Here is a 26,706-nt window from a genome sequence, read left to right on the forward strand (position 1 = left end):
GGCGCCACTACCTAGCCGGCAAACGCTTCACCCTACTTACCGACCAGTGGTCGGTAGCGTTTATGTTCAATAATAAACAGAGGGGGAAGATTAAAAATGATAAGATTCTTAGGTGGCGGATCGAGCTCTCCACCTTCGAGTACGACATCATTTACCGGCCAGGGGCCCTTAACGAATCCCCTGACGCCCTCTCACGAGGGATGTGTGCCAGCGCCACCGGGGATCGGCTACAGACCCTCCACAACGACCTCTGCCACCCAGGGGTCACGCGGCTGTTGCACTTCATAAAGTCCCGTAACTTACCCTACTCGATTGAGGAAGTTCGGTCCCTGACCAGGAACTGCCGCACTTGCGCTGAGTGCAAGCCTCGGTTCTACCGCCCAGATAGAGCCCACTTAATCAAAGCTACACGGCCCTTTGAGCGGCTCAGCTTAGATTTCAAGGGCCCCCTCCCGTCCGTCGACCGCAATGTTTACTTCCTGAACATTGTGGACGAATACTCCCGGTTCCCATTCGCCTTCCCCTGCCCAGACATGACCAGCGCCACGGTCATTAAATGCCTCAACAGCCTGTTCTGCCTGTTCGGTATGCCGAGCTACATCCATACGGATAGGGGGGCGTCCTTCATGAGTGAAGAGCTACGCCAGTACATGCTGTTCAGGGGGATCGCCACGAGCCGTACCACCAGCTACAACCCCCGGGGTAACGGCCAAGTGGAGCGAGAGAACGGGACAGTATGGAAAGCAGTCACTCTAGCTCTAAGGACCAAGGGCCTCCCTATCTCCCGCTGGCAGGAAGTCCTCTCGGATGTGCTCCATTCGATACGGTCGCTATTGTGTACGGCCACTAATACCACGCCCCATGAACGAATGTTTGTCTTTCCCCGGAAATCCACCTCAGGCGTATCCATGCCGTCATGGCTCTCCACCCCAGGTCCGGTACTCGTGCGAAGGCATGTGAGGGGCCACAAGACGGACCCTCTCGTGGAGCCAGTACACCTACTCCACGCCAACCCCCAATACGCATATGTCCGGCACGCCGACGGAAGGGAGGACACCGTGTCCATAAAAGACGTTGCCCCAGCCGGCATCGACAACAACCACGGCAATAGCGGCAACGACGATCACAGCAACTCTTACCCACCCACTACTCTTTCATCACCCCCGGAAGAACACCGACCAACGGCACCCCCACCAACTACCCCTTCAACAACCCTGGCGGCACCCCCGGCAGAGACCCAGGAGGCTACTGGGGACACCCAGCCGACACCCGCGGCACCACAACAGCCACGTCGGTCGCAGAGGACTATCAAACCCCCGAACAGACTAAATCTATAGAAGGGGTGAATGTGATGAAATATTCATCATCATCACTGCCTGTGACTGAGATCGGTTTCAGTGCCATTTCCCTTCCCCCAGACCTCATTGTATTGTGTACTGGAATGTGCTGGAATGTGCTGTGTGTAGGGCTCCGCCCATACCTGGCCCCGTTTGTAGGCTGGCTCAGTCTGGCCTCAGCCTCCAGAAGGAAGACATCTCTCTCGCTTACGTGTTACGTTCTAAGTTAATAAAAGCCTTGTTTTGTTCTGCTAACTTCGAGTCTCGGAATTATTGAGGCACATCAAAATGCAACTTTTATTTTGTGATGCTCCTCATTACTGAATGATGTCCCAGAGCATTTTGCAGAGTGGAGGAAAAAAGTGACAACTGAAAAAGAGGAAAAAGGAGAAACGAAAAGGTGGGGAAACACATTCAAAGAAAAGTGTCTCAGCTGGGTTTTGAAAGGAAGGATGTTACAATTAATAATATCCACCACCACCCGTTTGTAGTGTATGTACTTTTAAGGGGAGAACTACTTTTTACAGCTCCTGTATACTGTAGTACCGGCAGTGACCACACCTGTATATAAACCCTGAGTAGGGACCTGTACAGTTAGTTTTTTAGAGTAACCCTCATCCAGTAAACACCTGTTGATTGTTCCCTGCAGTCTCTTGTCTCATTATTGAAGGAAATACAACATCAAGATACACGGATCTAACAGTGGCGACGAGACGATTCAAACCTACCTGCAACTCTGCATCACCTCCCAGGGATTCGCTCCTGGAGAACAGTGAAAGAAGAAGGCCGAGTCCAGAAGCAAGGGCGTCGACCATCCAGCGGAGATTTGAGCATCGCAGGGGAGGCTGTTGAGAGCTGGGCTTGGTTCCCCAGTCACGGTGGTCCAGCTAAATGGGCTGGCAACAGGTACGGTGCAGACCCTTCCCGGACAGCGGCGGCTAGAGCCGACCGATGGCACAGAAAAGGCCGAGCTGCGTCGACGGGAGAAGAGAGAGGGTAGAGCGCACAGAGTGCAGCCGGTGTTCAAGGGCCGAGCAGCGGCAAAGAGAGAGAGAGGCACGCAGGAAAACGCGCAGAGCACAGCCGGTGTTCAAGGGCTGAGCCGCAGCGGAGAAGAAGGGAGAGCGCGGGAGACACCATTAAGAAGGGAGAGCGCGGGAGACGCCATTTTGAGCCGCTGCGGAGAAGAAGGGAGAGCGCGGGAGACGCCATTTTGAGCCGCAGCGGAGAAGAAGGGAGAGCGCGGGAGACGCCATTTTGAGCCAGTCTAACCACACCCAAAAATGCCGAAGAGTGGCAGTATCACAGCGTTCGACAATGAAGTTGAAGATTGGACGACATATGTCGAACGCATTGAAGTATACTGCAAGGTGAATGAAGTGCCAGATGACAAGAAAGCGCTGGTATTGTTGAATTCAATGGGTGCAAAAACGTATGGCTTACTGCAAAACCCAGTAACCCCAGAGAAACCAGCGGAAAAGAATTTTGAAAACATAGTGTCAATCCTACAGGACCACTTAAACCCCACACCGCTGCTGATAGCAGAAAGATTTAAGTTTCACAAAAGGAACCAGCATAAAGATGAAAGTAATGCTGAGTAGTTAACGGAACTGCGCAAGCTATCGAAACACTGCCAGTTTGGAACGGGACTAGCAGATACATTAAGGGACAAGTTCGTGTGTGGGCTTCAAAGTGAAGGAACCCAGAAACGGCTTCTATCAGAAAAGGATCTTACGCTGGACAAGGCTTTCAGCATGGCAGTATCACACGAAGCAGCAGCACGGGGCATGGCAGAGATACAACGGAGACCGCAAGAATACGGCACAAATGAAATGTCATACGGAACAGTGAAGCGCTATCGCTGCGGCAGAACAACACACGACCATAAGGATTGCTGGTTCAAGGACCAAGTGTGCAGACAGTGTGGAAAAGTAGGACACATAGCAAGAGTCTGCAGGTCGGAAAAGAAAACCAGCAGCAAGAAATCTCCACAGGAGAAGTACAAGAAGGTACATAAGGTGACGGAGAGTAGTTCAGACGAACAGAAAAGGCATACAGACTCCGGAAGCAAGGAGCTGGGTTGTCTGAAACTACATAATGTGATCAAAGCGGAGGATCACCAAACTATCTGGGTCACGCTCAAGATAGCCGGAGTCCAAGTGAAAATGGAATTGGACACAGGATCAGCCCTAACAGTCTTAAACCAAAGGGACTACAAGCGTCTATTCTCACATATACCCTTGAGAGATACAGAGATTGTCTTGAAGACGTACACGGGGCAAAAAGTCTACCCCATAGGAAAAATAAGGGTGAACGTTATATATAACGGCAAGGAAACACCAAAAATGGACCTATATGTATTGCCAGAGGGAGGACCACCATTACTAGGACGTGAATGGATCCGGAAGATACAGCTAGATTGGCATTCCATACAAGCACTGACTGTAAATGCCAAAAAGGATGACGACGTCACACCTGGATGACTGTCAAAAATGCTAACTGACGCACAAGAAGTGTTCCAGGAGGATCTCGGAACACTAAAAGGCATAACAGCGATGATCAAAATAGAGGAAAATGCAAGCCCAAAGTTTTTTAAGGCCAGACCGGTGACTTATGCGATCCGCCCAGCCGTCGAAGCAGAGCTGGAAGGTTTGGAACGTTCAGGAGTACTGTCCAAAGTGGACTGGAGCGAGTGGGCTACACCCATCGTTCCTGTAATGAAGAGGTCATTGAGCAATACGTCTGGGGAACCGAAGAAGGTTCGCATCTGTGGGGACTTTAAGGTGACAGTGAACCCAGTCCTTCACACGGTACAATATCCGCTTCCGCGGATTGAAGATATTTTCGCTTCGCTATCTGGAGGGAAACGCTTCACTAAGATTGATCTGGCCCAGGCGTACCTGCAAATGGAGGTAGAAGAAGCTTCGAAACAGTACCTCACGATCAACACTCATAAAGGTCTCTACCAATACAACCGGCAGGTGCTCGGGGTAGCATCAGCTCTGGCTATTTGGCAAAGGGCAATGAATCAAGTCCTGCAAGGGATTCCAGGGACCCAGTGTTATTTGGATGACATCCTGGTCACGGACGAAAATGACAGTGATCACCTCGCCAACCTGGAGCAGGTGCTCACTAGATTGAAGGAATATGGGCTCCGAGCTAATCACCACAAATGCGAGTTTTTCCAGAAGCAGATCTCGTATTGTGGCCACGTTATTGATGAAGAGGGGTTACATAAGTCCCCTGAAAAGATTGAGGCAGTAGTCAAGGCTCCAGCACCGGGAAATGTGTCACAACTGAGGTCGTTCCTCGGGCTGGTGAACTACTACCATAAGTTCTTGCCGAATTTGTCTACCGTACTACACCCACTGAACACCTTACTGCAAACAGGGGTACCATGGAAGTGGAATGACGAATGTAAACGAGCTTTCCAGAAGAGCAAAGAATTGATCACATCAAAAGAGGTGTTGGCTCATTTCAACCCAGCACTACCAATTCGGTTGGCGTGTGATGCATCACCCTATGGCATTGGAGCGGTGCTGTCGCACAAATTCTCAGACGGCTCAGAGAGGCCAATAGCCTTTGCGTCACGATCACTAACCTCAGCCGAGCGTAACTACGCCCAGATTGACAGGGAGGCCCTTAGCTTAGTGTGGGGAGTGAAAAAGTTCAACCACTATCTACACGGGCAGAAGTTCACCTTGCTGACTGACCACCAACCACTTGTCTCCATCTTTAATCCAAAGAAGGGCGTTCCGGTGATGACTGCGCAACGGCTACAAAGATGGTCCCTTTTTCTAGGGGCGAACCAATATGAAATCGAGTATAAGGGCACGAAACAGCATGGAAACGCTGATGGGCTATCACGCCTGCCACTGCCTACTGCGGAGGAAGCACCAGCAGTGGACCCTGTCGAAATATTTCATTCGACTATAATTGAACACTTGCCTGTAACTAACGCTGATATAGAGAAGGAGACCTGAAATGACCCGACAGTGTCTCGGGTATATGACTTGACGGTGAAGGGATGGCCAACACATGGCGACTCACTGTTGCCAGCATTCTCATCCAGAAGAGAACAGCTGTCAGTATGCCAGGGGACCTTGATGTGTGGATCCCGAGTGGTAATTCCACCCAAGTTAAGGGAGGGAGTGCTCAATGAGCTTCACGAAGGCCATCTGGGAGGGGTGAAAATGAAAAGCCTTGCTAGGGCTTAGGTGTGGTGGCCGGGGATCGATCAGCAAATCGAGGACCTAACAAAGAGCTGCTCAGGATGCCAGAAGGTCCAAAATGCACCACCACATGCCCCTCTACACCCATGGGAGTGGCCCTCATCTCCATGGCAACGGGTGCATATTGATTTTGCTGGTCCATTCATGGACTCAATGTTTTTAATAGCCTTGGATGCATACTCGAAATGGCCTGAGGTGATCAAAATGTCCTCCACCACCACGGAGAAAACTATTGCAGTCCTACGGACCATTTTTGCCAGGAACGGCTTGCCAGAGCAGATTTGCTCTGATAACGGACCACAGTTTGTGTCCGAGGAGTTTCGAAGATTTATGAAGAGGAATGGGGTAAAGCATTACACATCCGCCCCGTAACATCCAGCCACAAATGGATTGGCTGAGAGGTTCGTACAAACCTTTAAGAAAGCAGTAAGGGCCATGTGCGATGACGACATTCCACTGCAGCATAAGGTGGACAATTTCCTGTTAGCCTACAGAAATGCGACACATGCAGTCACCAACCAGACCCCGGCCATGATGTTCTTTAACCGAAGGTTGAGATCTCGTCTGGATTTGCTCAGACCAAATGTACGAAGAGATGTTGAGAATAAGCAATTCCAGCACATCAATGAGAAGCCGACAAGGAGCTTCAATGTAGGGCAACCAGTCTTGGCCCACGTCTAACGAACAGAGAAATGGCAACCAGGAACGATATGCACACGGCAGGGGCCACTAATGTACACAGTGGATGTTGGGGAGAACATTGTGAGATGCCATGTTGACCAGATCCTAGAGTCACAGGAACGAGTCAACCCCATGTCTCGCCCATACGTACCTGGTGATGAACCCGACATACTGGTAGCATCTACCCCAGAAACAGTAGCATCGGAAGCTGATGAACCAACCGACGACAGGGTGCCAGAATCGCCTCCGCACCAAGAGCAAGACACTCAGGAAAGGCGCTATCCAGAAAGGATCAGGAAGCCTCCCCAAAGACTGAATTTATAAATAGACTATTTTCAGTTAATGTTGCATGTTAAAAGTGTTAATTGTAATTAGTTGATATTTAATTGTTAAATGAATGTTGTGGTACTGTTAATCTAAAAGGGGAGGAATTGCAGTGTATGTACCTTTAAGGGGAGAACTACTTTTTACAGCTCCTGTATACTGTAGTACTGGCAGTGACCACACCTGTATATAAACCCTGAGTAGGGATCTGTTTTAGTTTTAGAGTAACCCTCATCCAGTAAACACCTGTTGATTGTTCCCTCCAGTCTCTTGTCTCATTATTGAAGGAAATACACCATCAAGATACACGGATCTAACACCATTCAGGCAGTGCAGACCAGATCACAGCAACTCGCTGCTTAAAACAAATTCTCCTCATCTCGCCATTGGTTCTTTTGCCACATTGAATGGTTCACCTTTGTCTTTCTGATGCTGTTTCATCAGCTTTGCATTTACAGTTTTCTGTTATTTGAGGTGTCTGTGCCTTTATTTCTATATAAATGCTCTATTCGTGTTGAATAATTTCACAACAGCTATATTTAATTTTGTTTGTTTGTGTTTTGGTGCCCTATTCCATGATGCATTTTCTGTAAGCTTCAACAGCAATCACTTGTAAGTTTGCAATAGATCTGAGTGATGTATACTTATCAGGTTAAAAAAATAGAAATCAAAAATTGTTTAATGCAAACTTTGTTTTGGCTTGTTGCTGAAGTGTGTATTTAATATATTTCAGGCATATGGATACTTGTCACAATATAAAGTAATACATTAATATAAATGTAATTACCACAATGCAATGTAAATGTAGTTAAGACAAAATTAGAAACCTAAATGATACTTTAACAACACTTCTAACACTGGTGGGGAGAAAATGCAAGGAAAAAACAAGTGAATAAAGTCACCCTGCAGCAAGGAAAGAGTGTAATGAATGCAATTTTAAATGTGACTGTAACAAGCAGCTGTGAGGGTACCCACATGTGGTTTGATTACTTTATTCTGAGTAAATTGTTACTTTAGCACTTAGTGAAGATATAGATAGCAGGCAGTATATATATGTGTGTTTACACATTGAAGAAGGTAATTTCCTAAACTCAATTCGCTTTCCTCCTCCCAGGAGAGAAACGACCCAGTAAAGTGCTTTATTTATTTATTAAGTTGAAGCCGTAAGTTGCAATTTTTCTGATTGTTCATGCCACCTGAGGTAGCGTGAACACAACATTGGGGACTGGAAGTCACCGTGGAGATTGTGCTCATCAGATCTCTGCCTATAATGCACGTTTCTGTTTGGGTGAGACTTGGGGTAGGAAGCTCCAGCCAAAAAGCTTTATTTAAACAATAAAATCAAATTTTAATGCATACTCATGAATGTATGTGCAATATCCTATGATTCACACCAGAGGTCAGATACATGTTTATCCTCCCCATATACAATAAGCGTTCAGTGTTGGTCAGTTGTGTGCTGACAGGTAGTCAAAGGGTAGTGGAAATCTGGAACTCTCTCCCCCAAAAAGCTGTTGAGGCTGGGTCATATGAAAACTGAGATTAATAGATTTTTGCTAGGCAAGGGTAATAAGGATTACAGAACCAAGGCAGGTAGATGGAGTTAAGATACAGATCAGCCATGATCTAATTGAGTGGCGGAAAAGGCCTCCTCCTGTTCTGATGTTCCTAAAAGAGAGCTGACATTTTGAGACAGATTTTTGGAGCCACTTGGCACCACTCCCTTATCTAAGGAGGCAATTTCCACCCTTACCTTCCTCAGCAACCTTGGATGCATACCATCTGGACCGGGTGACTTTTACATTGAGCGCTACCAACTTTTTCAGTACCTTCTCTTTATCAATTTTTACCCTATCCAATGTCTCTCCTACCTCCTCCTTTACAGTGACATTGGCAGTATCTTCTTTATTGAAGACAGATGCAAAGTGCTCATTTAGTACCTCAGCCATGCCCTATGCCTCCACAACACACAATTGACCAACCTTATTGAATTTTTTGAAGAGGTAACAGAGAGCGTAGACAATGGTAATGCAGTAGATGTAATTTATCTGGATTTTCAAAAGACCTTCGATAAGGTACCCCATAATAGACTGAAGAACAAGGTCAGAGAATGTGGAGTCAGGGGTCAAGTAGCAGAATGGATTGCTGGCTGGCTTCAGGACAGAAAGCCGAGAGTAGGAGTGAAGGGTAGTTATTCACAGTGGCAGAAGGTGGATAGTGGTGTTCCACAAGGATCAGTGCTGGGACCACTGTTGTTCACACTTTATATTAACGATTTAGACTTTGGAATCAAAAACACAATTTCTAAATTTGCGGGTGACACCAAATTGGGGGGATAGACAATACTGAGGAGGACTGCAACAAGTTACAGGAGGACATTAATAAACTTGCAGAATGGGCATATAATTGGCAAATGAAGTTCAACACAGATAAATGTGAGGTATTACATTTTGGTAGGAAGAATAGGGAGGTCACGTATCACTTGGAGGGTGTGGGTCTAGGTGGGGTAGAAGAACAAAGGGATCTCGGAGTACAAATACACAAATCACTAAAAGTTGCGACACAGGTTAGCAAGGCCATAAAAAAAGCAAACCAAGCACTAGGGTTTATTTCTAGAGGGATAGAATTGAAAAGTAGGGAAGTTATGCTAAACCTGTATCGAACCTTAGTTAGACCATCTTCTTACTTAGAGTACTGCGTACAGTTCTGGTCGCCATATTATAAAAAGGATATAGAGGCACCGGAGGGTGCAGAGAAGATTTACGAGGATGATACCAGAAATGCGAGGGTATATATATCAGGAAAGGATGAACAGGCTGGGTCTCTTTTCTCTTGAAAAAAGAAGGCTGAGGGGTGACCTAATAGAGGTCTTTAAAATTACGAAAGGTTTTGATAGAGTGGATACAGAGAGAATGTTTCCACTTGTGGGGAAGAGAATAACTAGAGGCCATCAATATAAGATAGTCACCAAGAAAGCCAATAGGGAATTCAGAAGAAACTTCTTTACCCAAAGAGTGGTGAGAATGTGGAACTTGCTACTACAGGGAGTGGTTGAAGCGAATAGTGTAGATGCATTTAAGGGGAGGTTAGACAAGCATATGAGGGAAAAAGGAATAGAGGGTTATGCTGATAGATTTAGATGAGGAAAGACGGGAGGAAGCTCGTGTGGAGCATAAACGCCAGCATGGACTGGTTGGGCCGAATGGCCTGTTTCTGTGCCGTATACCCGATGTAATCCTATGTAATCCTATGTAAGAAGTTCTCCTTTTTGGTCCCTAATCGGCCCCACCCTTCCTTTGACTATCCGTTTACTATTTACATGTTTATAAAAGACTTTTGGGTTCCCTTTTATGTTACTTGCTAATCTATTCTCATACACTCTCTTTACCCTTATTTTTTTTTCAGTTCTGCAATGTATTTTCTGTATTCAGCTTGGTTCTCTACTGGATTATGAGCACAACATTTATTATAAGCCCCCTTTTTCTGTTTTATTTTAATCTCTAAGGGGGCTAAATTTGTTTGTTTTGCACCTCCTGTTAGCACCCTAACAGGGCGCTAACAGGGCGCAAATCAACTAGTGCCTGGGTGCGGTGCTGCTAACGCCTCCGGTGAAATTTAGCGGGAGGTTCACGGCGGCGCTAACCGTTAGCGCCGTTGGCGATGACATCATCGCCGTGCACAGCACCCTGCTCGTGCCCTGGCTGTAATATTGGGTGGCGCCCCCCCCGACTTACCACCGGATGCTATGTCCACCGGGGTCAGGGTGGCCTACCTGCAGCTGGGGCGGCGCTAGTTAAAGGGTAGGCGGCGGGCGGCCATTTTTGTTGCTGGCCACCCGCCAGCACCTGCTCCCGTTGCTGTCCCCGGCCCCCATGAAGCCCCCCCACAGGGTGCCAGCTGCTCTCCGTGAGCCCGGCACTCCTCGAGTACTGGGCTCATTTGCCGGCACTCCCGATCTCTGGTGGCCCAGCTGGGCGCCGGGACGTGCTGCGCCAGGCCCCTCCCCTTTAATAAGGGAAGGCCTGCAGTATCACGGTGAGACGTGCCTCAGCGCATGGCGATGCGGCACGTAGCGCCACAATATTGGCTCGCAGGGTGCTTCCAGTAGTGCCCCTCCTCCCTCTCAGGGTGCTACCTGGGAAAATCGGCCATGGGGGCGCTAACTTTTTCAGGGCGCTAAAATTAGCGCCCCGGCCAGGGCGCTACCCAATTTTTACCCCTATATCTTTAGTCATCCAGGGAGCTCTAGCTTCAGATGCCCTTCATTTCCTTCATGTGGGAATGCCATTTGTTTAATTAATCTATAAGGAGACACTGAGTTGCCCCAGTGTCATCAAACAAGAGTGCCCCCTTTTAAAGGGGGACGACTAGTAGATAACTAAATCATGAAATAAATGAAACTTATAACTTAAATAATATTATTTAACATCAAGCCCTGCAGTGCCCACCAGTTATGGAAGGCCTCAAGCATACTGGTGGACACCACATGCTCCTTCTCCAGGGCCACCCAGACGCGGGCCAGGCTGTCAAAGAGAGGTAGGCAGCCACAGTGAATACCCCCACGTGCCATATCCAAACTGGACTTGTGAATGGCCACATTGGCCAGGCCCAGGAACAGACCCATGAGCAGGTTCTCTGACTTGCATGCATCCACACCCCTCTCGCACCGGGTGGCCAAAGATCAGGAGCATGGGACTGAAGTAGTGCCAGAAGATGAGGAGCAGCCCCTTCAAATAAGGAAACAGGGGCTGCAACTTATCACACTCGGTATAAATGTGAAACATGGACTCATCTAGGCTGCAAATATTACAGGCGGCCTAGGAGTCCGTGAAGTGTATTAAAAACCTGTTTGCCGGAACTGACCTTGCTACACTCAGATCCCCAATGGTGCAGGGGAGGATCCCCGCATAGAGAGACTTCCATTGGGATTGCCCCACCTCCAGTGGATGGCAAGATGGCATGTCTGGATGGAACCTCTCATGGGAATGTGTCTATTTTGTACCCAAACGATCTCCTCTTTGAAGGCCACTCATTGTTCATTTACTGTTTTGCCTACCAATCCTTGATTCCAATCCACCTGGACGAGATCCTTTTTCAACTCACTGAAATTAGCTCTCCTCCAGTTGCATAACAACAAAAACTTGCATTTATCTAGCACCTTAAATGTAGTAAAACATCCCAAGGCAATGTTACAAAACAAAATTTGACACCGATCCACATATCTAGAAATTAGGGCAGATGACCAAAAGCTTGGTCAGAGAGGTAGGTTTTAAGGAGCGTCTTAAAGGAGGAAAGGGAGATAGTGAGGCAGAGAGGTTTAGATACGGAATTCCAGAGCTTAGGGCCAAGGCAGCTGAAGTCACAGCCACCAATGGTTGAGCAATTATAATCAGGGATCCTCAAGAGGCCAGAATTGCAGGAGCACAGATAGCTCGGGGGGGGGTTGTTGGGCTGGAGGAGATTAGAGAGATAGGGAGAGGCAAGGTCATGGAGGGATTTGAAAACAAGGATGAGAATTTTGAAATTGAGGCATTGCTTACTGAGGAGCCAATGTAGGTCAGTGAGCACAGGGGTGACGGGTGAACGGGACTTGGTGTGAGTTAGGACACAGGCAGCCGAGTTTTGGATGACCTCAAGTTCACGTAGGGTAGGACGTGGAAGGCCAGCCAGGAGTGCGTTGGAATAGTCAAGTCTAGAGGTAACAAAGGTATGGATGAGGGTTTTTGAAGGAATAAGCCATAAAACCTATTCAGAAAAATACACCATTCTATGAAAGAATTCTGGTCTTATTAAAACATGACAAACTGGGTTTGGAAATCTAAAAACCTAACGATGGAGAAGCTGCATTGTTAACAGCATTCAGGCTATGGGGACGGGATGGTTGTTGACACTGAATCAATAACCTTATTGAAGCGGAAGGTTGAAGGCTCCCGACGGTCTGAATCTTTGGGAGCAGACAATGGTACATCCTGGTTAAGGTGTTCTAAATTACACTTCGTAAAGAAGCAGAAACATATGCCTTCGTAAAAATGACATCAAGTAAAAGAAACACCTGCCGTCACACCGTTTTTGTGTTAAGCTTAAGACACCTACACAGGAGACATAATTCGGTATTGCAACCAGCTGAGGTGACTAAGAATTGCATAGATCACCCTGGTTGAGATGTTCTAATTTACACTTCGTAAAGAGACACAAACAGAAGGCTTTAGTAAAAATGACATCAAATGAAATGCACCTGCTGTTACACCGTTTTTTATGGTAAGCTTTGACCACCTAGGGTAGCGACACGATTATTAATGCTACCAGCTGATCTGACTGTAATGCACAAAAATGACTAGAGATAATTAGCTTACATTAGCAAAAAACCTTAAATGAATACCACTGGAAAAGGGTATAAATATTGAGCTCTCAAATAGGATACTAGATTCGCTGTAAAAGGGCAAAGCGATTCTCAGGCTTCAGAGGCAGCTCTGTAAGTCTACAACTCTTTGTATCTCGGGGATCAAAGGTATTGTACTGTATTTGATTTTGGTGGCTATCCTGAATAAACCTTAAGAACTGTAAAACTATAGCGAAGTTAAGATTTGAGAGTAAGGATCTCTGAAAAGAATTGTAAGCTTTCTCTTTTTGGAACTGTTAATGTTGCGATTGAATCACCAACTGTAAAATACATGTCGGTTCTTTAATAAATCTATATATTTTTAGAATTGTTTCACATAATACTTCTGTATCAAACTCACAAACTCAATCTCTGTACACTCTTTGGTGAGGAGTTGCAGAATTCTGGGGGAGTTTTCCGGACCCTCATAATATCCGGAACGTTACAGTCTAGCTAAACTTATTAAAAGTGCTATCTGGAGGACAGTAACATTTTCAGGTTGTTCCTTCCCTTTAGGGAGAGATAGTCCGGACCTTTAGACCCAATTAAGCATCTTTAGGATTCGGCTATCTCAAACTTTAGTTGAAAGTGAATATCTGAGGAATATGCCTGATCTGGGGTAACGCTAAAGGGGCTAGGACTAGTAATAATCCCTTCAGTTTCAGCAGCAGATGAGCTGAGGCAGGGGCGGAGATGGGCGATGTTACAGAGGTGGAAATAGGCAGTCTTAGTTATGGCAGGAATATGTGGTCGGAAGCACATTTGAGGGTCAAATATGACACCAAGGTTGTGAACAGTGTGATTCAGCCTCAGACAGATGCTAGGGAGAGGGATGGAGTCAGTGGCTAGGGAACGGAGTTTGTGGCAGGGACCGAAGACAATGCCTTCGGTCTTCAGTTGAGTCATCCCTGGGATGTGGGCGTCATTGGCAAGGCCAGCATTTATTGTCCATCCCTAATTGCTCTCGAGATGGTGGTGGTGAGTCACCTTCTTGAATCGCTGCAATCCTTGTGGTGAAGGTACTCCCATAGTGCGGCTAAGGAGGGAGTTCCAGGATTTTGACCCAGCGATATTGAAGGAATGGCTATATATTTCCAAGTAAGAATGGTGTGTAACTTGGAGGGGAACTTGGAGGTGATGGTATTCCCATGCGCCTGCTGCTCTTGTCCTTCTAGTTGGTAGAAGTCGCGGGTTTGGGAGGTGCTGTCGAAGAAGCCTTGGCGAGTTGTTGCAGTGCATCTTGTTAGATAAGAACATAAGAACATAAGAAATAGGAGCAGGAGTAGGCCAATTGGCCCCTCGAGCCTGCTCCGCCATTCAATAAGATCATGGCTGATCTGATCCTAACCGCCAATCTACTATCACAGAACCATCTCCTGAATCTAACAGAATTAGACACACGAAATAGGAGCAGGATCAGGCTACACGGCCCCTGGGCCCGCTCCGCTACCCACAGGGCCATGTCCGATCCGAACCTAGACTCATGTCCAAATTCCTGCCCGATCCCCGTAACCTTTAATTCCCTTTACTTCTAGGAAACTGTCTATTTCTGTTTTAAATTTATGTAATGATGTAGCTTCTACAGCTTTTTGGGGCAGCATATTCCATGGACCTACCACCCTCTGAGTGAAGTAGTTCCTCCTCATCTCAGTTTTGAAAGAGCAGCCCCTTATTCTAAGACTATGCCCCCTAGTTCTAGTTTCACCCATCATCGGGAACATCCTCCCCGCATCCACCCAAACCAACCCCTTCACAATCTTATATGTTTCAATAAGATCGCCTCTCATTCTTCTGAACTCCAATGAGTAGAGTCCCAATCTACTCAACCTCTCCTCATATATCCATCCCCTCATCCCCGGGATTAACCGAGTGAACCTTCTTTGTACTGACTCGAGAGCAAGTATGTCTTTTCTTAAGTATGGACACCAAAACTGTATGCAGTATTCCAGGTGCGGTCTCACCAATACCTTGTACAACTGAAGCAATACCTCCCTATTTTTATATTCTATCCCCCTAGCAATGAAAACCAACATTCCATTGGCCTTCTTAATCACTTGCTGCACCTGCATACTAACCTTTTGAGTTTCGTGCACCAGGACCCCCAGATCCCTTTGTACTTCAGTACTTTCCAGTTTCTTGCCATTAAGATAATAACTTGCTCTACGATTTTTCCTGCCAAAGTGCATAACCTCACACTTTCCAATATTGTATTCCATCTGCCAAATCTCTGCCCACTTACTTAGCCTGTCTATGTCCCCTTGCAGGTTTTTTATGTCCTCCTCACTCACTACTTTCCCTCCCATCTTAGTATCATCTGCAAACTTTGATATGTTACACTCGGTCCCCTCCTCCAAATCATTAATATAGATTGTAAAGAGTTGGGGACCCAGCACTGACCCCTGCGGAACACCACTAATTACTGATTGCCAGTCTGAGAATGAACCATTTATCCCAACTCTCTGCCTTCTGTTAGATAGCCAATCCTCTATCCATGCCAGAATATTACCCCCAATCCCGTGATTTTTTATCTTAAGCAATAATCTTTTGTGTGGCACCTTGTCAAATGCCTTTTGGAAGTCTAAATACACTACGCCCACTGGTTCCCCTTTATCCACCCTATATGTTACTTCCTCAAAGAACTCCAGCAAATTTGTCAAACATGACTTCCCCTTCATAAAACCATGCTGACTTTGTCCTATTAAATTATGATTATCCAAATGTCCTGTTACTGTCTCCTTAATAATGGACTGCAAAATTTTACCTACCACAGATGTTGGGCTAACCGGTCTATCGTTTCCAGCCTTCTGCCTACAGCCCTTTTTAAATAAGGGTGTTACATTAGCAGTTTTCCAGTCTGCTGGGGCCTTTGCTGAGTCCAGGGAGTTTTGGAAAATTATTACCAATGCATCCACAATCCCTACCGCCACTTCCCTCAAGGCCCTAGGATGTAAGCCATCAGGTCCAGGTGATTTATCTGCCTTGAGTCCCATTATTTTACCGAGTGCCACTTCCTTAGTGATTTTGATCGTGTTTAGCTCCTCCCCCCCTATAGCCCCCTGTTTGTCCAGTGTTGGGATATTCTTAGTGTCCTCTACTGTAAAGACTGATACAAAACATTCAGTGTTTTTGCCATCTCCATATTTCCCACCATTAATTTCCCGGTCTCATCCTCTAAGGGACCAACATTTACTTTAGCCACCCTTTTTCTTTTTATATAACTGTAAAAACTCTTACTATCTGTTTTTATATGTTTTGCTAATTTACTTTCATAATCTATCTTCCCTTTCTTAATCAATCTTTTTGTTATTTTTTTGCTGTCTTTTAAAGTTTTCCCAATCCTCTATCCTCCCACTAGATTTGGCTACCTTATAGTTTTTAGTTGAATACTATCCTTAATTTCTTTACTTAGCCATGGATGGCTGTCTTTTCTTTTACACCCTTTTCTTCTCAGTGGAATATATATTTTTTGGAAGTTGTAAAATAACTCCTTAAATGTACACCACTGATCATGTATCGTCTTACCCTTTAATCTATTTTCCCAATCCACTCTACTCAATTCCGCTCTCATACCTTCATAGTCTCCTTTATTCAAGCTTAGCACGCTTGTTTGAGATCCAACCTTCTCACCCTCTAATTGAATATGGAATTCAACCATGTTATGGTCACTCATTCCAAGGGGATCCTTTACTAGGACATTTTTAATTAATCCCGTCTCGTTACACAGGACCAGATCTAAGGTTGCTTGCTCCCTGGTCAGTTCAGTTACATACTGCTCAAGAAACCCATCCCTAATACACTCAATGAACTCATCCTCAAGGCAGCCCTGCCCAATTTGATTTGTCCAATTAATATGATAGTTAAAATCCCCCATAATTATAGATGTTCCCTTATTACAAGCCTCAACTATTTCCTGATTGATACTCCGTCCAACAGAATTGCAACTGTTCGGAGGCCTATAGACTACGCCCACTAGTGTTTTTTTCCCCTTATTATTCCTTACCTCCACCCAAACTGTTTCATTATCCTGATCTTTTGACCCAATATCATTTCTCTGTATTACAGTGATTCCTTCCTTTATTAACATAGCCACCCCACCTCCCCTTCCTTCCTGCCTGTCCTTCCTGATCGTTAAATAACCTGGTATGTTTAATTCCCAGGCATTGTCACCCTGCAGCCCTGTTTCTGTAATGGCCACAAGATCATACCCATATGTAGCCAGCACGGTGGCATAGTGGTTAGCACTGTTGCCTCACAGTGCCAGGGACCCGGGTTCAAATCTGGCCTCGGGTGACTGTCTGTGTGGAGTTTGCACATTCTCCCCGTGTTTGCGTGGGTTTCCTCCGGGTGCTCCGGTTTCCTCCCACAGTCCAAAGATGTGCGGGTTAGGCTGATTGGCCATGATTAAAAAATTGGCCCTTAGTGTTAGGGGGGATTAAATACGCGGGGTTACGGGGATAGGGCTTGGGTGGGATGGCTGTCGGTGTAGGGACCGGGTGCTAGGGTTTGGATGATCAGCCATGATCTCGTTGAATGGCGGAGCAGGCTCGAAGGGCCGAATGGCCTACTCCTGCTCCTATCTTCTATGTTTCTATGTAGTTATTTGTGCCATTAACTCGTCTATTTTGTTACGAATGCTACGTGCATTCAGATAGAGAACTTTCAAATATGTTTTGTGACACTTAGTTCCTGCTTTTGCCCTTTTTATTACTTTACCTTTTACTCCATACCTTCTGCCCCTTCCTGACATGCTCTGGTTTTTAATTTCCCCACTGCTACCTAAGTCTATGACCTTCTCTGTTGTCATTTTTATTATTTGCTCTCTAGGAACCTCCCCCCCACTAGTTAGTTTAAAGCCCTCTCTACAGCCCTAGTTATATGATCCGCCAGGACTCTAGTCCCAGCACTGGCCAAGTGAAGCCCGTCCCAACGGAACAGCTCCCTCCTGCCCCAGTACTGGTGCCAGTGTCCCAGGAAGCAAAACCCATTTCTCCCACACCAGTCTTTGAGTCACGCATTTAACTCTCTAATTTTATTATGTACACATGGCAGCCACGTTGCGTTGGTGGTGGAGGGAGTGAATGTTTAAGGTGGTAGATGGAGTGCTAATCAAGTGGGCTGCTTTGTCCTGGGTGGTGTAGACTGTCTTCAGTGTTGTTGGAGCTGCACTGATCCAGGCAAGTGGATAGGATTCCATCACACTCCTGACTTGTGCCTTGTAGATGGTGGAAAGACTTTGGGGAGTCAGGAGGTAGGATATTCCCCGCAGAATACCCAGCCTCTGACCTACTCTTGTAGCCACAGTATTTATGTGGCTGGTCCAGTTAAGTTTCCTGTCAATGTTGACACCCCAGGATGTTGATGGTGGGGGATTTGGTGATGGTAATGCCGTTGAATGTCAAAGGGAGGTGGTTAGACTCACACTTGTTGGAGATAGTCATTGCCTGGCACGTGTGTGGCGCGAATGTTACTTGCCACATATCAGCCCAAGTCTGAATGTCCTCCAGGTGTTGCTGCATGTGGGCACGGACTGCTTCATTATCTGAGGATTATCTCAAGCCTGCTCCGCCATTCAATGAGATCATGGTTGATCATCCAAATTCAGTACCCTGTCCCTGCTTTCTCCCCATATCCCTTGATCCCTTTAGCCTTAAGAAATATATCCAACTCCTTCTTGAATATATTTAATGAACTGGCCTCCACCACCCTCTGTAGCAGAGAATTCCACAGGTTCACCACTCTCTGGGTGAAGAAATTCCTCCTCATTTCAGTCCTAAATGGCTTACCCCTTATCCTTAGACTATGACCCCTGGTTCTGGACTCCCCGGCCATCGGGAACATCCTTCCTGCATCTAGTCTGTCCAGGCCTGACAGAATTTTATAGGTTTCGATGAGATCCCCTCTCAATCTTCTAAACTCCAGTGAGTATAAGCCCAATCGACACAATCTCTCCTCATACGTCATTCCTGCCATCCCAGGTATCAGCCTGGTGAATCTTTGCTGCACTCCTTCCATGGCAAGAGCATCCTTCCTCAGATAAGGCGACCAAAACTGCACATAATACCCAAGGTGCGGTCTCACCAAGGCCCTGTACAACTGCAGGAAGACATCCTTGTTCCTGTACTCAAACTCTCTTGCTACGAAGGCCAACATACCATTTGCCTTCTTAACCGCCTGCTGCACCTGCATGCTTACCTTCAGCGACTGGTGCACAATAACACCCAGGTCTCTTTGCACTTCCCCTTCTCCCAATCTATTGCCATTCAGATAATAATCTGCCTTCCTGTTTTTGCCACCAAAGTGGATAACCTCACATTTATCCACATTATAGTGCATTTGCCATGTTTCTGCCCAATCACCCAACCTGTCCAAATTGTACTGGAGTTTCACGACACCCTCCTCACAGCATACCCTCCCACCCAGCTTTGTGTCGTCTGCAAATTTGGAGATACTACATCCAATTCCCTCGTCCAGATCATTAATATATATTGTGAACAGCTGGGGTCCTAGGACCGATCCTTGTGGTATCCCACTAGTCACTGCCTGCCACTCGGAAAATGACCCGTTTATTCCAACTCTTCTTTCTATCTGCCAACCAGTTCTCTATCCAAGTCAACACCTTGCCCCCAATCCCATGTGCCTTAATTTTGCACGCTAACCTCTTATGCAGGACCTTATCAAAAGCCTTCTGAAAGTCCAAATACACCACATCCACTGGTTATCCCTTATCTATTTTACCAGTTACATCCTCAGAAAATTCCAGTAGATTAGTCAAGCACGATTTACCTTTTGTACATCCATGTTGACTTTGTCCGATCCTGTCACTGCTTTCCAAGTGCTATGCTATTACATCTTTTATAGTGGACTCTAGCATTTTCCCCACTACCGATGTCAGGCTTGCCGGTCTATAATTCCCCGCTTTTTCTCTACCATCTTTTTTGAATAGTGGGGTGACATTAGCTACCCTCCAATCCATGGGTACTGTTCCAGAGTCTATCGAGTTCTGGAAGATGACCAGCGAGTTGCGAATGGCACTGCACATCGTGCAATAATCAAATTGTCCTTTTCTATAACTACTTTCCAGAATAATATTGGAATACTGGTGTGAAAAATACCAGTTGTCTGAAGGCTAGTGGAAAATCTCGTCGCCTGAGTTTTAAACTTCGATGTGAGCTCATTCACCAGATGGCGCTGCTCAGCGTGTGTGAAGATGCTGGCTGTTGTACATTAGCAAACCTCTAGCGTTGTCATGTCAGCCCTCACCTTGAACGCAAAATTCCACAATGAAAACATGTATAATTTATATGTGAATGGGAATTAATATTGTTGCATTTAACGTGTACCTGATTATTAAATAGAGAAATATTTATTTCGCTCTGTGACCCTTCTCTGTGCGGGCTACAATTACTACAGCGCTTGCACTCTCTCCGCCCCCGGTTGCTGCGGTCACATGACCAGGAGTAGCCGCTACCTAGAGCTGCAGAGACAGACCGGCACTCAGGTAAGGTGCAGCTTCCACAGATTGAGGGCAGCAGATCAATAAATGGCTTTCTTTCCCGGCGGTTGTTTTGGATGGTGGGCTGCGGCAGGTTGGTGGCTGCCCAGTCTGAGTTGGCTGAGGCTGAGGGAGCCCCGACGGCTCGGCGTTGGTTGTCCGTTCTCTGTTCAAATAAAACCCAGAGTGAAAGAAAAGGGGAGGGGTGGGTTGTCACCATGCAGAGTCAGGTTTATTTTTTTCTAGTTATTTGTCAAAAAACGTTTTTAAATAGAAGCAGGCGGGGTGCGAAAGGCTTAGGTTTGAGCTTTTATCGCCTTTCTGCATCCTGAATTTTGGGCGGGGCGGGCGGACCCTGTCACACCCTGAAACAAATCGTCCAAACCGAATGCAACGTTTCCCTCTGCGGACTGGGCTGTGTCGCCAGCCTGGCCTTGGCTCCACCCCAGCTCCTCACCCACAGGTGCCCCACCTTTACACCTTCCCGCGCCGTTCCCCCGGTAACACCCACCCTCGCTCTCTGCCGGAGTTGACTTCTTGTTGCTGTCACCCCCAGGTCCCATTTTCTAATCTTTCCTCTACCTTGTTTCTCTTTTCGCTGTTCCTGACTCTCAACTCTGTTTTAGCATTTCTATCTTTAAATATTTGCTTTCCTCAGCATGTACCTTAGTTTAAAAACACTATGGGTTTCTTTATTGTTAACTTTTAATTTTCGCCTTCCCCCACCATTATTTTTCATTGTCTCCTGTGAACTGCTACTCTGGGTCTGATGGTTTGACCAGTTACAAACGGAATTCAAGTCGACAGCATCGCACCACAGCGAAGAGAGGGGTTGGTAATGGAAATTCAATGTATTATTTATGAAATTTGCGAGGTAATGCTTTAAATCCAGCCCATTACATTATGCAACCACCTGGGGCATGATGTATGATTAACTTATCTTTATATCATTTATTCAGTTGATATATTACACTCAAGCCTGTAATTCTAGGGAGCATACAGAAAATTGAGCTTCACTTTACACTGAGCTGAAATGTTGTAAAGATAGCAGGAGGCTACTCAAGGATGCTATGCTTCTTCAATCACTTTAATGTAAAATTATGATTCTCAAACTTCTCTTTGTGAGGCACTTGCTGTGACTATTGATATATTCCTGGGTATTTTCTGTCCTAACTCGAGAGACTACCGAAAGGATAAATGGTATAATTGTAGAAATTATTTTACTTACAACAACAGAAATAATTCCCAAAAATATAGTAGAATTTGTGAATCTGATCTTTGGGACGTGCTTGAATGCTGTGAAGACCCTAGTTTGAGAACCTATGGTATAAACATAGTCCCAGATATTCCGATCGCAGGCCTCCCGCGGGCAGATGACTGCGATCTGGAAAAATCTGCGCCCTTACCTGAGGGCTCCCGGGACGCACACATTCCACTGCTGGGCCCACGTATCGCAAAGGCACAGGTAGTTTGCAGCGTCCCTGGGATCACGTGGGCCATGGGGAGCCGATCAGGGAAGGGAATCTCCCTTCATACATTTGACAGGAAGACCTGTCAAATATATGAAAGGAGATCACCCCCAAAACAGACTAAAATTTTAAATAAATTTTTTAAAAATTACATTTTTAAAATGACTTGAAATTACAATAAATTAACTATTTTAAACAAAACTTTAAATTTTTGAAAAAAATAATTAAAGTTCTTTACAGGGCTAAAAATAAACTTTTTTAAAAGTATGTTTAAATGATAAATCAGTGGGAATTAAAAAAAAAAAAAAAAAAAAAAAAAAAAACTTTTTTTCAACTCTTATCCTGCACCTGCTTTTACCAGGCGCAAGAATTGTAAGTGTTTTCTGTGGGCGGAGGGTCTCCAAAAAGCGGAACTATCTGCCCGCAGAAGCCCTTCTCCCGGGCAGCCGGAGGATCTGTCAAGAGCTTTCTTGACAGATCGGAAATGCCGGTTTCCAGCACAGTGCATGCCTGAAACCGACATTTCCGATGTCCCTACAGGACTGTACCCAGCGCGTACACACCTGTAGGGATCGGAATATCAGGCCCATGGTAAAGTTAGCATTGAAGCATGTAGGATTGTAAGATATCACTCTTTGGAGCAAGATATTTCTTTATAAAATGTAGCTTGTTTCTGTCGGACACTCTGTTCCAAGAAAATAAATATCCATGGGCTCTATTTCTTCTTGCTCCTCAGTGATTCCTGCGTGTGTGTACATGTACAGATGAGACCTAGGGGAATGAAGCATCTCAGTCAGTGGCCCAGAAATTTGGGTCTCCACGGGTGAGTACGCATGGGGTACTCACCCGTAAGCCCAATGGAAGTGCCGGTTTCCTGCATGCACTGCGCATGCATGGGAAACCGGCACTTCCGTTCCCCTGAAGGGGTTCAGAAGTTGAATGCGTGCGCGGGAGAGGCTGCGCGTGCGTATTGAACTTAAGTCTCCAGAAGTTAGACATGTAAAAAGCAGTCGCAAGGTAAGTGGTGAATTAATTAAAATTAAAACATTTTTTCCACAGGTTTATTATTTTTAAATACTTTAAAGAAAGGTAAGTTTATTTTTAGCCCAGTTAGAAAATGTAATTAATTTTTTCAAAAATTTAAATTGTTTAAAATAGCTATTTCATGTAATTTATAGTTTATTAAAAATGTGATGGGTTTTTTAAATTTATTTGAAGATTTAGTGATGTTTTGGGGCTTGTAGTATTTATAGGTCAAAATTATGAATGAAGCATTCCCTGCTACCATTGGCTCTCCATGGCCCACGTGATCCCAGGGGACGCATTGAACTAACTGCGCCCCTGGGATACGCAAGCACTGTGCGCCGGCAGTTGGAGGAGGCCCAGGATCGCAATTCCACGGGGGCCCACAGCTCAACGGCCGGCGCGCAAGGTAAGTGCAGGTCGGGGGCTTGCACCTGTGGGAAGCCCCCAACCCGAATTTCTGGACCATTGTGTTTGCAAGCACATTACATCAATGCCGTAAAACACTTTTTTTCAAATATCTGCTACATTTGCCCATTTCTAATCAGTTGTAGAAACTGCAATCTATCATTGGTCAAGTTTAATTTAACAATTGGAATAACTTTTATGTAGAACAAATATTGCAATAAAATGCAATTATTTTAGAATATCTTGGGTTATTTCCCATGGTGCCTCATGCACTACCCAGTCTGAGTCATACAAACCAGTCCAGGTTTGATGCTGATCTGTGCTGTGTTAGTTTATCTCAGCAGGGTGGCAATAGGACATTGCAATTAGCTTCAACATTCCTGTGCTCGGAAGAAAAAATAAATATCCATGGGCTCTATTTCTTCTTGCTCCTCAGTGATTCCTGCATGTGTGTACATACATGTACATATACGCACACAATGACGCTTGCTGTTTTAAGTACTGTAGTACATGAAAGGCCACTTGAAGAATGGCTTCAGTTTGTGAAACTGTACCTGTGCAAATGTCAACACCTTCAGAAGGGAAGAAAATTGAATGGGGGAAGGAGGTAGAAATCTCGAGTTGCAATAAATTGATTTGTTATCTAACTGTGAAATAAGTGTCTGTAATTTAATATGAATTACATGGTGCAGCTTTTATCTGCTAACTTCTGCTATGATATGTGATGCTGACATAAATGTAATATTGCAAATTTGCCCCAAGGCTTACTTACAATAAATCCATTCAGTGACTTTGCTGTTGTGGCAGGTTAAAATTGCTGGATGCTGTTATTTTTGAGAAGTGGATAAAGTACTTGCTAGCTAAGATACAGTTTTCTTTCTGACTTTATGTTAAAGACATGAGCCGGTCTCTGGTCTGCCTTGAATATGTTGCTTGGTGTTACTGATGTGTACATTTGAGTATGAAACCATTAAAATCATTCAAACAATATTGTTGGTTTGTTACTTGCAATAACTTCAATTCATAAAATGCCTTCAATATAGTAAAATGTCCTAAGGAACTAAAGAGAGGAATGGATGTTGAGCCTTTGTGGGGAAGTTGAGGGATGACTGGAAGATTTGGTAAAAGGGTTTTTCAGGAGGCTTTTAAAGGCAGAGAAAGAAATGTCGTGTGTTTCTGAGAATAGGTCCGAGTCAGCTGAAAGCTCTGCCAGTGATGGAGCGAAGGGAGGAAAAATGCACAGAAGGTGGAGTGCAAGGTAGGCTATGTTAGGGGATGTAAGGCTTGAGAATGTCAGAGGGGTGGGGCTGAGGCCATTGAGGGATTTGTAGATAAGGATCTTAAAATTGATTCACTGGGAGTCAAGGGCCCTGATATTAATGTGAAGGTGACTTCCATGGGCAATACCCAGAATTCAAATCAATGCTTTGGATTCTCCGATTTCAGCTTGAAGGCAATAAATTTTGACTTCCGGGCTTCGTGCCTCCAAGCTGCGCAGTGGGCGTGATGTGCACCTGCATGATACAATCTCAACTGTATATTTAAAGGGACAATCTCAACTGTATATTTAAAGGGACAATCTCAACTGTATATTTAAAGGGACAATGTGGAAATGGAAATTGGAGGAGCCAGGAGTTGTTTATGATGGATGCACAGAAAGCAAGGGCAGCACCCAGATTTAATGATGCATCCCTGGCATTACTACTGGGTGCAGGAAGAACATACTTTTCCCCAACAATGGGAGGAATAAACTTGCTGCTCTCACCAAGAAGGCATGATTGGAGGTAGCTGAAGAGGTGAGCAGCAGGAGCATTGTGTCCCAGGCTTGGATGCAGGGCAGGAAGGGATTTAATGACCTGACCTAACCAGGTTAGGAAAAGTGAGTACATTTGCTGATTTACCTGTGGTGTGTAAGTCCTCCTCCCGCACCCCCTCTCCATTTCACTCTGTCTTGCTAAGTGTACTCCATCACACCACTTCATAACCACTCAAATTTCTGCAGCACCTAGCCTTCAGTTTCTATACACTTCATTTCCCCATTAATCTATCCAATGCTGCCACTCACCCCAATCCTTATGCAATGTGATGTGTCTCATAGTCACCCTCACCGAATGCACTACATCCATCCACCTGACATTCAGTCACTCGCAGGTCTGTTTTTTCGTTCTTGGGATGTGGGCTTCGCTGGCAAGGCCAGCATTTATTGCCCATCTCTAATTGCCCTTGAGAAGGTGGTGGTGAGCCGCATTCTTGAACTGCTGCAGTCCACATGGTGAAGGTACTCCCATAGTACTGTTAGGGAGGGAGTTCCAGGATTTTGACCCAGCGACTATGAAGGAATGGCGATATATTTCCAAGTCAGGATGGTGTGACTTGGAGGTGAGGGTGTTCCCATGCGCCTGCTGCCCTTGCCCTTCTAGATGGTAGAGTTTGCGGGTTTGGGAGGTGCTGTCGAAGAACCCTTGGCGAGTTGCTGCAGTGCATCTTGTAGATGGTACACACTCTCACTTCGGTGGGTCCAGTTAGACTGTTTGTTGGGTTTTCACCTGGTGATTCACAACCTTGAAGTGAACATAAGCAGACAGACACAGGAGGCAACAACAGCTGTGGAGAAATAACAACAGAAAATGCTGGAAAAACTCAGCAGGTCAGGCAACATCCGTGGAGAGAAATTTGAGTTGACGTTTCGGGTTTGACCCTTCTTCAAAACTGGAGAGAAAAGGAACTAGATCGAAGGCAGGGCTGCGATCGGACAAAAGAATAAAAGACCCAAAAGAAGTAAAAGAGATTAGAAGCTAGACGAGATGGTAATATGCTGGGATTAGGTGTAAAGTGTACTGGCAGGGCAAAAGATAGCTGCCAGGTGTGAGAGAGAAACAAAAGGAGAGGGGGGGGGGGGGAGAGGAAAGGAGTGGAAAAATATAAGTAAAAATGAAATAGGGGCCGAGGTTATGATCTGAAATTGTTGAACTCGATATTGAGACCGGAAGGCTGCAGAGTGCCTAATCGGAAGATGAGGTGCTGTTCCTCGAGTTTACGTTGAGCTTCCGTGGAACAGTACAAGAGGCCAAGGACGGTGAGGTCCGAGTGGGAATGGAGCGGTGAATTGAAATGACAGGCGACCGGAAGCTCGGGGTCACCCTTACGGACTGAACGGAGGTGTTCCGCAAAGCGGTCACCCAATCTGCGTTTGGTCTCCCCAATGTAGAGGAGACCGCATCGTGAGCAGCGAATACAGTATACTAGATTGCGAGAAGTACAAGTAAATCGCTGTTTCACCTGGAAGGGGTGTTTGGGGCCCTGGACAGTGGGGAGGGGGGAGGTATAGGGGCAGGTGTTACATCTCCTCCGCTTGCACGGG

The 26,706-nt window shown here is 45.8% G+C and overlaps 1 protein-coding gene across 1 annotated transcript in view; it reads left to right on the forward strand.

Annotated features, from left to right (window-relative positions):
- The first annotated feature begins 20,105 nt into the window (after positions 1-20,105).
- The window catches only part of LOC147117530 (secernin-1-like), a 174,557-nt gene continuing 167,956 nt past the window's right edge, over positions 20,106-26,706 (forward strand). The window contains exon 1 of the mRNA XM_085988591.1: positions 20,106-20,451. The gene's annotated coding sequence lies outside the window, so the exon portion shown is untranslated. The remainder of the gene's footprint in view (positions 20,452-26,706) is intronic.

Source organism: Somniosus microcephalus, chromosome 5 (assembly GCF_052327205.1).
Source record: "Somniosus microcephalus isolate GS21.2 chromosome 5, FLI_Smic_1.0, whole genome shotgun sequence".
In the NCBI taxonomy this organism is placed as follows: Eukaryota; Metazoa; Chordata; class Chondrichthyes; order Squaliformes; family Somniosidae; genus Somniosus; species Somniosus microcephalus.